The 14,540-nt window shown below is 37.7% G+C and overlaps 1 protein-coding gene and 2 pseudogenes across 15 annotated transcripts in view; 2 read left to right on the top strand and 1 right to left on the bottom strand.

The window, feature by feature from the left end:
- Positions 1-14,540, top strand: part of DST (dystonin) — a 478,114-nt gene that overhangs the window by 12,062 nt on the left and 451,512 nt on the right. The gene's annotated exons all lie outside the window — the stretch shown is intronic.
- LOC112837778 (nucleophosmin-like) lies at positions 4,409-6,382 on the bottom strand (annotated as a pseudogene).
- LOC112837886 (transcription factor BTF3 pseudogene) lies at positions 13,317-13,797 on the top strand (annotated as a pseudogene).

Raw genomic sequence — 14,540 nt, 5'->3', positions numbered from 1 at the left:
GTATCTGTCTTTTACTTAAAGGGAAATAGATGGTTTTCATTTTTTATTTCAGACATACAGTTATATGCCTTAATTAACTTTGTGTATTTACTTTGAAAATACACAGATTCAGGCACTTTTTAAAAAGAGGTGAAAATATTCCTTGACATTTTTATTCATATTGAGGGGATTTGCATAATTTGATGTGAGAGTTTCAAACAAAAATTTTAATATTTAACATTTTTACTTCAGTTTATAATATGAAAAAAATCAATGTCAGTATGTTCTGTATTGTCTTGTAACCAATTTACCTTATCACTGGTATTTTCACTCAGTTCCAGTGCCTGAATTTTATGTTTTGTTTACAATCACATTGGTACCAAGTGGTATTGTTTCAACCATCATGATCTTAAGAGAAAAGATTAGGGCAGTATTAATGTGTAATTTATGCATTCATGCCTGGTGAGAGCCAAATGATGTGGTTTGGTAACCTCTATACAACTATTTTTGAGAAATGTGGTGGTAAATTTGAATAAGGAGCATCAGAAATACCAAATATTAAGGTAAATATATAATTCTATTTCATTCCTTTTAATTTCTTTAAAATACATGTAAATGTTTAGAGCACAAATTATAACATTGTCTTGCAGGATGTATAATGTATACATAGAGATTTGACAACTATAGTGTAGACAAGTACAGGGGAGTAAATGGACCCCCTGTATGATTGCATCGTTTTTACATTTTATATGAAGTGGTATATTAACTCTAAGTAGAATGAAAAATTAAGGATGCACATTTTAATTCCCAGAGCAACCAACAAAAAATAATGCAAAGTCAATAGATAAACCCAAATTGAATTCTAAAAGATATCCAAGTGATCCAAAGACGGAAGGAATGAAGGAACAAAGGGACAAAAAACAGAAGGGACAGGCTGAAAATAAAATCTGAAATGGTAGACCTAAATCCATATTATAATTGCATTAAATATTAATGGATTAAACACTCTGCTTAAGAGACAGATTATCAGAATGTCTACATAGTGAGACCTGACTATATGCTATTTATAAGAGATGTACTTAAAAACCTAGTTAGATTGAGAGTGAATGGATGGAAAAAATAAATGATGCATATGAAAATCAAAAGAGGATAAGACTGGCCATATTAATATCAGATAAAATAGATATCAAGACAAATAGAGATAAAGAGGGATGTTCCATAATGATAAAAGGGTTAATTGTTTTGGGAGACATAATCATAAATGTGTGTGTATCTAATAACAGAGCCTCAAAATGCATGGAATAAAAATGATTGAAATTAAAGGGAGAAATAGGGTTTCTCCTATTTCTGTTTGGTTGTAGAGATTACTTAAAAAAATAAAATCTTAAATCAGAATAGTGGGATGTAGCCAAAGCAGTGCTTAGAGGAAAACATATAGCTTTAATTGCTTATATTAGAAAAGAAGAAAGATCTAAAATCTAACAAATTTTCAACTTTAAGAAGCTAGAGGATAAAAAGGGTAAAGTAAACACAAAGTAAGTAGAAGGAAGGAAATAACAAAGAGCAGACATTGATGAAATAGAGAAAAAAAAACATACAATAGAGGGGCGCCTGGGTGGCTCAGTTGTTAAGCATCTGCCTTTGGCTCAGGTCATGGTCCCAGGGTCCTGGGATCCAGCCCTGCATCGGGCTCCCTGCTCCGCGGGAAGCCTGCTTCTTGCTCTCCCACTCCTCCTGCTTGTGTTCCCTCTCTCACTATTTCTCTGTCAAATAAATAAATAAAAAAATCTTTAAAAAAAACCATAAAATAGAGAAAACTAACAAAGCCAAATTTGGTTCTTTGAAAATATCAACAAAGTGTTTAAATGTCTAGCTAGATTGATCAAGAAAGAAACAAGAAATCACTGATATGATACATGGAAGAGAGTTTGTAACTCTAGAACCTACAACCATTAAAAGAATCGGAGAATATTCTATACAATTTGGTGCCAAAAAACTTGACAACTAACATGAAATGGACAAATATCTATTTATAGCCCTTCAATTATCCATCCTGTACATATTTCATCATGTCTTAGAACTTCTCTAACCCCCAGATCTTGAATTCTGAAATACCTCTTTCTATACAACTTCCTGTTTTTGCACCTCATCATGCACTTAAAAATTTTTTTTTTTTATTTTATGTAAACTCTACTCTACACATGGAGCTTGAGCTCACAACTCCAAGACAAAGAGCCATATGCTCTCCCAGCTGAGCCAGCCAAGTGCGCCTCATCAAGCAGTCCTAATGAGTTTCTGTCTTACCTTCATCAGGACCTCTGTTCTTAAATCTTCCCTAGCTTTCAGCCTATCAGCACTTTCTGTCAACTTCACTTGCATTTCTGCTCAGTATAGATCCTTAATCAACTGTATAGAGAAGCTTTTACTCTTATTCTCTCTGGGCTCATTCAGTTACTTGCTCTGCCACCAGTGACTTTGACAACTCCCAGACCTGAGTCAATCTCATGGACTGCTTTTCTATTTATTTATTTATTTTTAAGATTTTATTTATTTATTTGACACAGAACGAGATAGCGAGAGAGGGAACACAAGCGGGGGAGTGGGAGAGGGAGAAGGAGAAGCAGGCTCCCTGCTGAGCAGGGAGCCCGATGTGGGCCTCGATCCCAGGACCCTGGGACCATGACCTGAGCTGAAGGCAGACATTTAACGACTGAGCCACCCTGACGCCCCACTGCTTTTCTATTTCTATGCCTAGGAGGCCTGTCCTTATTGGACATCTTCATAAAACCCAGTAATTTGGTTCATTGTGTAATCCGGCAGTCATGTCTGCTCTTTTTTTAGGATATCAGTTAGCTTCTGCTTTGTAACAGACTACTTGAAACATTAACTATTTAGCTCACCATTCCGGGGGTTGGCAAGTTGGGCTGTGCCCAGCTGGGAAGCTGTTCTGGTGTGAGTCAGGCTTGGTTCATCATAGCTGGAACTCACTCATGTGGCTTCGGTCAACCTCAGGCAAACTCGGTTTTCCTCTACAGATCTCTCTTCCAGCAAGGCATCCCAGATTGGTTCACTTGTGGCTAGATTTGGGTTCCAAAAGGAGCAAGAGTGGAGTAAGTGAGGCCTCTGGAGGTCTAGGCCCTGAACTGATAAGTATAATGCCGCTGCTTACGCGATGTTTTGGCCAGAGCAAGTCATAGGAGTGGGGGAAATAGAGTCTTGGGAGGAGTTGAAAGTATTGTGGCCACATTTGCAATCTACCATAGAGAACCTTTTGATTTATCTCTGGTATGCTGATGTACTACTCTCCTCAGAGCACTCATTTTAAGCTTTTCCTGTTGTTTTCCGTGGACAGTCTTTCCCAACATCTCAGATTTCATATATATGGAAATTACTTCCACCTGAAATTTCTAGCCCTGATTTAAATTATTCAATTTTTTTTGTGGTATAATTTCCAGTTTTAGAATATTTTCTACCACCCCAGAACAATTTCTCATGCCTGTTTGCATTTAATTCCTGTTCCCACCCCTTACCTCACAAAACCACTAATCTACTTTCATTGTCTCTAGATTTGCCTTTTCTGGACATTGAATATCAGTGGAATCTTGTAATATGTAGTCTTTTTGCATCTGGCTTCTTTCATGTAGCTTGATGTTTTTGCAGATTATCCATGTTGTAGCATATATCAGTAGTTCATTTTTATTGTTGAATAGCATTCCGTTCTATGAATATGGCACACTTTGCTTATCCATTCACCAGTTAATGGACATTGGATTTTTCTCCCCAGTTCTTAGCTGTTACAAAAGTGCTGCTATGAATATTTGCATAAAATCTTTGTATGGACATATGTTTTCATTTATCTTGGTTAAATACCTAGGAGTAGAATCACTTGCTTATGTGATAAGTTTATGTTTAGTTTTTAAAGAAATTGTCAAACTGTTTTCCAAAGTGGCCGTACAATTTAATATTCTCACCAGCAATTGGTGAGGGTTCTAGTTTCTTCACGTCTTTGGCAGTACTTGTTATTGTCTGTCTTCGTAATTATAGGCATTCTCATGGATCTGAAGTGGTATTCTGTAATTTTAATTTGCACTTCTCTAATGCCTCATGATTTTGAACGTCTTTTCATGTTCAGATGGTTCAAATTTTTGGCCATTTTTATTTTTATTATTTTGTGAAAATACTGAGTTTATTTCACATGTATATTTTTGTCTCTCACCATTTCCATTTGTCTGACCACCACTACCACTATATCCTCTTGTAACATTGAATACATACTTAAAACCAAGCAAAGGGTGGGGTTCCATCTCTAAAAATCAAACAGGCATTTTGAACAACACAATCCTGGCAATGGAACCTGGACTACATTTATTAGACACAGTAGGGAAAGTTTTCATTCTGCCTTGTAAAAAGGACCGCCAGGTAGAAACTTTTATAGCAATGAAATAAGATGGGAGAATTTTAACAAACTGTTTAGATTTTTACAAAGACCTCTCCACTGCCAGAGATCTTGAAAAAGCCACCTGGTCAGTCATCCAGAACAATTCTTCACCTAACTGATGACCTTGGCTTCCACTTAGGGAAGAAACCACCTTCTTCTCTATTTGTTTGCATTTTGCTTTAATGTCTTCTGTGGAACTAGGTCCTTTCTGTGTTTTAAGGTTTTTTTTCTTGTTTTTTGAAGAATTCTTGACCTTTTGATCTTAGTGTTAATGGTCTTGAGTCTTTACCATTCTGGTTTGATTTTTGTGCACTTTTGGCTGGAATATCTCATATAGATATCTTTATTGAGTTTTTCCCTTTAGCTCTCTCATCATCAAAATCGTCATCATCATCATTGTCATCATCATCATCCTCATATCATCTTCATCAACAATGAGTTTTACTTTTTTCTGTGGAACTTCACTACCACTTCCAGGGGCAGATCACTTTCCAGATATACTTAGGAATTTCACACCCTCCTCCTTTTTATCTTCTGACTCTGTATCTTCCTACACAGCTACTAAATGCTGTCCACTAATATGCACAGCCCTGAATCACACCTCAACTGTAAGACCACAGGTGGTGTTATTTGAAAGCCCCTAAAGGAAATCATTGTACAGATATTTTCAAAGTTGCCAGTGTCACTTTAATTGGGCTGCCTTCATAATTCATTGCCTCTGCTTCAACACTGTACAATCCACCTTTTTTTTTAGACTGAAGCTCAGATATATTTATTATCGCATGCATATAAAAGAAGCAAACATACCAATAAAAAGGTAAAAGGCTATGGGATTTAATAAAAGTAATGAACACTGGGTTATGCCTTACATATAAGAATCAGACATTTATATAGCATTCTCAAATAAATTATATAGGAGAACAGATTAATGACTTCATTTGATTTTTTAAATTGAGAGGTAATTGACATATAGCATATTAGTTTCAAGTGTGCAACATAATGATTCAATATTTATATATATTGAGAAATGATCACCATAATAAGTCTAATTAACATCTATCACCACACATAGGTACAAACTTTTTTTTTATGATTGAAATTTATTCTCAGAATTGAGGCGCCTGCGTGGCTCAGTCAGTTAAGGGTCTGCCTTTGGCTCAGGTCATGATCCTGTGACCCCGGGATTAAGCCCTACATCAGGCTCCCTGCAGGGAGCCTGCTTCTCCCTCTCCCTCTGCCTGCCGCTTCCCCTGCTTGTGCTCTCTCTCTCTCTCTCTCTCTGTCAAATAAAAAGATCTTTAAAAGGTTTATTCTCACAGCAACTTTCAAATATGCAGTACAGTATTATTAACTGTAGTCATCCTGTTGTACCTTACATCCCCTGGACTTATTTATAACTGTAAGTTTGTTCGTTTTGACCCCTTCATCCCTTTTACTTATCCTCCACTCCTCCTCCTCTGGCGACCACAATCTGTTCTCTGTACCTGTGAGTTCAGTTTTTTGTTTTGGTTTGTTATAGATTCCACATATAAGTGAGATCATAGGTACAAGAAAACTGTCTATTCCGATCTGCCTGTTTTTCTTTTTAAAATATTTTATTTTTGAGTAATCTCTACACCCAGCTTGGGGCTTGAACTCACAACCCTGAGACCAAGAATCGCATGCTCCACCAGTTGAGCCAGCCAGGCACCCCAGATCTGCCCGTTTTTTAATTGTTTTTTTTTTCTCTTGAGTTGTTTGAGTTCTTCATATATTTTGGATTTTAAGTCCTTATCAGGTATATGATTGTACTATTCATCTTTTGCATGCACTAGTCCCTAAACTGACCATTCTTAAAGATGACTGGTGTTCATTTTCATCATTATCCAACTTAAGGTGACAGTCTTTGTTGGCTTTTAGTTCACACCTGAAAAGATAGTTCTGGGGCTTCATGGGGCTCATGCCCATGTCCACTGAATCTTCCATGGGGTGGTGGCACACAAAGATGGGAGAGAAGATGGGCAGAAATAAATGACTACTGTTCTAGAGAACAGCCACGCAGGACGGACTCAGCAGGGCTGGTCTTTGCCCATTTTTTAAACTGGGTTTTGTGTCTTCTTGTTGTAAGAGTTCTTTATATATTCTGGATACAAGACCTTTAACAGACATAGGATTTGTGTATGTTTACTTATGGTCTGTGGTTTTTCTCTTCATTTACTTAATAGTATCTTTTTTTTTTAAAGATTTTATTTATTTATTTGACAGAGAGAGGGAGAGAGAGAGAGAGAGGGTGCGCACAAGCGGGGGGAGCTGCAGGCAGAGGGAGAAGCAGGCTCCCTGCTGAGCAAGGAGCCTGATGCGGGGCTCCATCCCAGGACCCTGGGATCATGTCCTGAGCCGAAGGCAGATGCTTAACCAACTGAGCCACCCAGGAGTCCCACTTAATAGTATCTTTTTAAGTGTAAAATTTTAAATTTTTCATTAAGTCTAATGTATCAGTTGTTTCCCTTTATGGTATCATGCCTAAGAACTCTGCCTCGCCCAGTGTCATGAAAATTTTCTGTTTTTTTTTTTCCTAGAAATTTTATAGTTCTTGTTCTTACATGTAATCTATGATCCATTTTGAGTTTTTCTTTGTTTTATGAGTATATGCATTGTTGGTATTCTTTTAAATATTAATAGAGTTCATCAATGGAGCCATATGAGGCTGGTGTTTTCTTTGAGGAATATTTTAAGTTACCAATTTAAAATTTAAGTATTCAATTTCTTTACTTTTTATATGCCTATTCGATTTTCTATTTCTTCTTGAGTCAGTTTGATAATTTGTATCTTTCTAGGAATTTGTTCATTTCATCTAAATTGTTTAATTTGTTGGCTTAGTAGTACTTTCAGATTTCTTTCTCCTTATGTCTAGGCTGAAAGTTGGGGCTTTTATTATCCTGTTCTGCTGCACAAGATGACTATGCTTGCATCCAGGGCTAGGTGGCAGGAAGACAGAATATATTACAGTGGTGAGAGCTGACCCCACTCTCCTGGGATCAGAGAGGAAGGTTTCCTTCCTAAGAGTTTTGGTTCCTATACTGTTGGGACTTCTAATGTCACTGCCTGTGGGATTGCTTGAAGGGCTGGAGCTCAGGAGAACTCAGAAAAAAAATGGGGGATTTCTGTACTCCCTTTCTCACTCCTCAAGTCTGAATAAGGGGCTTCCTCTTGGAGTTCTCTCTCTCTGAGGCTCAGTACCCAGCCCTGGGTTTCAGACTGTGATGCTGTGTTACATTTAGTCTGGGGGATACTGGAGACCAAAAATGGCAAACTCACGATTGATTTGGTGGTGCTTCAAATTCTGACCTTTTTACTTCAAGCCCCTTGCCACTAGTTGCTTCTCATAGTCTTCAGATAGCTAGTTGCTCAGTGCATTCTGTTCAGTTGTATAGTTGTGTTCAGTGGGAGACATATGCTTATTCTACTTTACTGTACCCAGAACCATGACCAGTTCTTATTTTTTTTAAGATTTTATTTATTTATTTTAAGGGGGGAGGGAGAGTAGGGAGAGGGGGAGAAGGAAAGAATCTTCAAGCAGAATCCTTGTTGAGTGCAGAGGCCAACTCAGGGCTTGATCCCTTAACCCATGATATCACGATGTGAGCTGAAACCAAGAGTTGGATGCTCAACCAACTGAGCCATCTAGGCGGCCCACCATGATCTGTTTTTAAGTAGTCTATCCTCCCTCCACCTTAAGCCCATTGCTTTTCTCTTTTTATTTATTTATGTTTTAAAAAATCTTGTAGCATTTTGCCATCTCACATGATGCTGGTAGAGAGGTAGTATTGCTACATATAACTCGTGTAACATTGAAGATTCCATTTATTTCATCATTATGCTTTTAGTAACCTAACTTTAATATGTTTTCATTTGGAAAAGTTTTCTTTCCTTTTCTTTTCTGATCAATCTCATTATTCTCCAGTTTGATGGGTAGTCTGGATTTCCTTCTAATTTCTGAAAACTAAATAGACTGGGATTAAAGAACTACCTACAGATTTTGGAGAAAACAGTATACATTTTATCCTGTTACTGATGTTACTTACAAAGAGAAAAGAACTCTCACATTAAGAATTAGGCAGTAGACCATTAACAAGCTTAAATAACTAACTGAACAACTCTGAAGAATCATTAACAAACATTAAATAAGTAAATTCCTGCCACTACCTACTCTGCAGTGAGCTGCATGGAGGGGGAAGCAGGCATTTTCAAGCAATTCAGATTGATACAGAGTGTGACTGCCTCTTTTTTAAAAGCTGCCATAGCGCCGTCCCAAAGGAATTCCAAATATATATATGGGAAGATTTGGTGAAATTATCTAGCTTTTTTTAAATTTAATTTTTATTATGTTATGTTAATCACCATACATTACATCATTAGTTTTTGATGTAGTGCTCCATGGTTCATTGTTTGCGTATAACACCCAGTGCTCCATTCAATACCTGCCCTCTTTAATACCCATCACCAGGCCAACCCATCCCCCCACCCCCTCCCCTCTAGAACCCTCAGTTTGTTTCTCAGAGTCCATAGTCTCTCATGGTTTGTCTCCCCCTCCAATTTCCCCCCCTTCATTCTTCCCCTCCTGCTATCTTCTTTTTTTTTTTTAACATATAATGTATGATTTGTTTCAGAGGTACAGGTCTGTGATTCAACAGTCTTACACAATTCACAGCGCTCACCATAGCAGGGTATGTGCTATGGAAGTTGTCTAGCATTTTAAAAGTGATGCAGTATAACAGAAAATTGCAATACAAATAGAAACTTTAAAAAGTTTAAAAATTAATTTATAATAATGAGGTCTATTTCTACTGTTCTGAAGTCCTCCTATGGGATCTCAAGCTTTGGGAGACATTGTGAGAATCTGATGAAATCTATGGTTATCTCTCTAGAAATATTAGGGGTACATAGACATACACATTTGCACATACTTTCAAGTGCAGAGGAGGCCCTCTTAATGCAGAGATAAACCCCAGTTAAGAAATCCTGCAGTAACTGGGTGTTATAGGCAAACAATGAATCATGGAACACTACATCAGAAACGAATGATGTAATGTATGGTGATTAACATAACATAATAAAATAAAATTAAAAAAATCCTGCAGTAAGATGCCCAGATATCCTTGTCTAGTTAGGATTGGCATCATTTTTGAAAATCTCTACCAGGTGAAAATTTGTGCTGGGTAATGCCTTTGGCAGGGCGAGTTGAGCTTTAGTTCTCACTATAGTTCAGGTGAGAGATGTTGTAGATAACTTTCTATTATGACTGGTAATACTTGGAGAAACACTAATTCGTAAAGTTGTTCCCAATCCATAGTCCACAACTGGAAATTCTAGCTCAGATCTTTTACTGCAGCATAGAGGTTGATGTGTTCCAAGTTTGTTTAATAGTGAAGAAGTACATCTTCAGGGAATATATGGGGTTACAAAAACTCCCTGGGGCAATGTTTCTCAGCTTGCCTTTACCTTGCTGCAGTGATAGGGCTGCATGAGAGGTCAAGGGGTAGAGTGGAAATAATCCTGACTTAGTTGTTAAAAAGACCTGAAGTCAAGTCCTGTTCTTTAGCTTAACTTGGATAAGTCACTTAATATTGATGAGGCTCACTTTCTCCTTTGATAAACCAGAAATAGCAATACCTATTCTATCTTTTTACAGGATGTTCTGAGAATCAGTGAAAATAATATATGTGATTTTTTAAAATATACAAACCTATCGATTGAAAGATAAAGGAACACATAGCTATGACAGAATGGAGACCTCATTCATTCACCATGCATTTTTTCATTAGCAAATACGTATAAATCTAACACACATAGGGAATCTTTGATTTCTCTATTCTCCTGATTGGAAATGTGGCCCTACTATCTTTCAAATACTTTTTAGACTCTCTTCGTCTTGTATAGAAAAAAAAAGAATAAAAGGAAGGTTAGCGATAGAGAATGAGGAAGTCAGATGATTTGTGTAATACTTGAGTTGAAAAAAATCAGTAATCAAGTAGCTCTTAAATTGATAGTCAAAGGAAGCAGGGTGATTTTAGGCTCTTCTGGAAATAGTGAGATCTCATCCTGTCCCATATCCTACCCTGGAGATGACCTAGTTATGGGGAAATAATAATAGCTGCCATTTTTTGAGAGCTCTCCTGTCTTCACCTATGTCCTTTCTCATTTAATCATCACTTGCCCAAGGTCAGACAGAGGTTGTTCCCAGAGCTGAAATTCCAGCCCTGGTCCTTTTACCTGCCCAGTCCATGCTTATAGCTCTCTAGCAGCAGTAAAGTGGGGCCGAGTCAGAACAAACTGCACTGGCATTTGCCTTTTCTAAGGTTCATAGGGATCAATGTTAATTCACATTCTTTAACCTTGAAAGCTCACAGTAACCTTCGAGCTTGCTCTCTGGGACTTAAAGATAGAATTGCCATCTGAAAGCAGGGTGGGATTCAGATGGAATCAAGTTTTGGCTTTAAGCAATAAAGATCTCTGAGCTCCACTTTTTAATTCTTAAAGAAGTGAATTTCCAGTATTTAATCTATTTTCTGAGAGCTCCTTTTTCAAGCATATTGGAATTTACATTTTGGAGTTATTAGAAAATATGAAAAAATATGATTATTATAACTTGTAAATACAGTGCATTTTCTCCATTATTATTAGAAAGAAAAATGTGCTGGTGTTGTCCACAGATGCAGTCAGATGCAGACTGAGGGGCTGACTTGCCTCTTGGTCTGCTCTTTGACGAAGCTGCTGTTTGCTGGTTACATTACGGATGTGGCAGAACAGAAGAAACCAAAGGCTGCATTTTAAATAACATTCCTAGTTGTTTAGATTCCCTTAAGATATTTAGAATATCTAGCTATATGTCTGAATCATATGCTGTACGGGATGGGAGGTAAAATTAGGAAATTTTGGCTGGCTACTGCTACATTATAATTTCTCTAGAAACGTCAAGAAAATAATGGACTCAAACATGCCTTGAGCTGTTCTCTGAGAAACTATGGCAACAGGCTTTTTAATTAAAGCTGAACTAGTGTGTGTAGCTTAGAAAAACAGAGAGATACTGCCAACTGATACGGAGAGTGTATGGGAGTAATCCAGAAAACTAAAAAAAAAAATTCTTTTTAGATATACTTAGATAACTCTTTGTTATCTACATTGTTCAAAGAAACAGTAGGAAAATCTCTTAGTGGATATCAATATTTGGCTTTGGAATGTAATATTTTTTCTATAAGAAAATACAGTTTCCTAACTATGCTTTTTAAGATTAATATTCAGGGTGCCTGGGTGGCTCAGTTGGTTGAGCGACTGCCTTCGGCTCAGGTCATGATCCTGGGGTCCCGGGATCGAGTCCCACGTCGGGCTCCCTGCTTGGCGGGGCGTCTACTTCTCTCTCTGACCCTCCCCCCTCTCATGTGCTCCCTTTCTCTCTCATTCTCACTCTCTCAAATGAATAAATAAATAAAATCTTTAAAGAAAAGATTAATATTCAAATTAATTTGTTTCCTGAGTACATGTTAACTGAAGTTGGAAGGGCCAACCTGGAGGCATCTCAGTTGCAGAGGGCAACGACCCAGGGCAGTCACAAAAAGGATGATCTTTTCATTTTGATAATGGAGACTATATATATGCCACAGTGAAATGTACTGGTGGGCTGTTGATTAACAAATGAGTAAACTGGACCCCTGCCGAGATGAACCATTTACCGCCAGCGTGCTAGAATTTGTAAACTCAGAGCATACCAAAAAGTAATTTAAAAAAACAAAAACTAAATGGGAAGTCAAGAGTTGTCATTTTTCTAGGATCAAAATATGGGTTATGTTAATAACCCCCAGTGATGGAAAGATTTTATCACCTTCTTTCCCAGGGCGAGTTTGAGTTTATGCCTATTGTTTTAACATCCTGTCTGATTAGTGCTCCCATTTACTCTTAAAAACGCACCTGTTTGGGGGATAAATTGTATAGTCACTTGGTGAGGGCAATAGCACAAAAGAAGAGTAGTCTCTAATGAAATAAAACGTAATGGTGAGAAATATAAAGCTCATAAGCCAGAGACAGTATAGGAACTGGCTCTTAAAATAGTCTGTTATCCAGTCTTCTTGGCTTTGGCTTGCAGTTTACCTTTTATTGTATTGTTGGCAGAATTAACTATCCATAATCAGATCTGATCTTCCCCTCCTTTCTTAATGGCATTGCTTACAGAATTAGTATACCCTTCCTCAGTCTTAGCTCCACCCTACCTCTAACCCATACATTACCTAAACTCAAACAAGGCTTAGTCGTTCAATGTTCACTCTGTCCCCCTTTGTTTTCCTATTACTGCCAGTGCTGGATTTCCTCTACTCTTTTTCTTGTGTATGTGTGTGTGTGTGGCAAACTCCTACTCATACTTAAAAACAAAGATTAAACACCTCTTCTTTCCTTTCTTTATCTCACAATCCTCCCTTAATCCTCTCAAACATTTTCCTCTCTGGGACTGGATGAGGGCACCAGACATGGGGATTTACACATCCGTCTTCCCAGGGCAGGGACTATGTACAGTTGACTCTTGAACAATGCAGGGGTTAGGGGCACTGACCACCCCCCCAGTTGAAAATCCATGCATAATTTTTGACTTCCCCCAAAACTTAACTACCAATAGCCTAGTGTTGACTGGAAGCCTTACTGAGAACATAAATAGTAGATCAATATTTTTTATGTTATATGTGTTACGTACTGTATCCTTACAGTAACATAAGCTACAGAAAATAAAATGTTATTAAGAAAATTCAAGGAAGAACTTCTGGCCTCCCTTAAGCTACCATCTTGCGTCCCCGCATGTGTGCACCTAATCTCAGCTGGTCTGTCTGAGAACCCCTGAGCGTCAACCCCCGTCCCCCATTTCCACTCAAACAAGATGAAAGCAACTATTATGAACTGGGAGAAACTTGCCAAACTGCAAGCACAAGTGCACATGGGTGGGAAAGGAACCGCTCACCAAAAGAAGATGGTTCATAGAACGGCTCCAGCAGATGATCAGAAACTTCAGTTCTCCTTAAAGAAGTTGGGTGTAAACAGTATCTCTAGTATCAAAGAAGTGAATATGTTCACAAACCAAGAACAGTGATCCATTTTAACCTAAAGTTCAGGCATCCCTGCGGGTGAACACTTTCACCATTACAGGCCATGCTGAGACAAAGCAGCTGACAGAAATGTTACCCAGTATCTTAAACCAACTTGGTGCAGACACTCTGACTAGTTGAAGGAGACTGGCTGAATCTCAGCCCACACAATTTGTGGACAGAAAAGCAACACTTGCTACTGGAGAGGAGGATGATGATGAAGCTTCAGATCTTGTGGAGAATTTTGATGAAGCTTCCAAGGATGAAGCAAACTGAATTGAGTCTACTTCTGAAGAAGATAAAACTTGGAGAAGCTACTGGGAGCTGCTATTTTATATTATGACTGCTTTAAAAAATTTTGTTCATGGATCTGGTAAAATCTAGATCTCTAATATTTTTAAACCCAAGGCCTTGGACACTGTAGCTCTTTTCAGTTTTTACTTATATACAATTTATTCTTTGCAGCTAATTAAGCTGGAGAAGCCTGGGAATAAAGTTTGAAACAAGGTTAATAAAAGTTTTGCCTAGTTAAAAAAAAGAAAGAAAAAAAATTCAAGGAAGATAAAATACATTTAGAGTACAGTATTTATCAAAAAAAATCTGTGTGACCTGTCAGAATGGCTAAAATCAACAACACAAGAAAACAGGTGTTGGCAAGGATGTGGAGAAAGGGGAACCCTCTTGCAATGTTGGTAGGAATGCAAATTGGTGCAGCCATTCTGGAAGACAGTATGGGCGTTCCTCAATAAATAATAGAACTACCCCATGATCCAGCAGTTGAACTACTAGGTGTTTACTCAAAGCATATAAAAATACTAATTCAAAGGGATACATGCATCCCAGTGTTTATAGTAGCTTTATCTATAATAGGCAAATTATGGAAAGAGCCCAAGTGTCCATTAATTAATGGATGGATACAGAAGATGTGGTGTGTACACACACACACACACACACACACACACACACAGGAATATTACTTAGTCATAAAAAAGAATGAAATCTTGCCATTTGCAACAACA

The sequence above is a fragment of the Callorhinus ursinus genome, unplaced genomic scaffold (assembly GCF_003265705.2).
Source record: "Callorhinus ursinus isolate GAN/ISIS: 27379988/994484 unplaced genomic scaffold, GSC_fseal_2.0 scaffold22, whole genome shotgun sequence".
Taxonomy (NCBI): Eukaryota; Metazoa; Chordata; class Mammalia; order Carnivora; family Otariidae; genus Callorhinus; species Callorhinus ursinus.
This window is presented reverse-complemented; position numbering and strand designations above follow the sequence as displayed.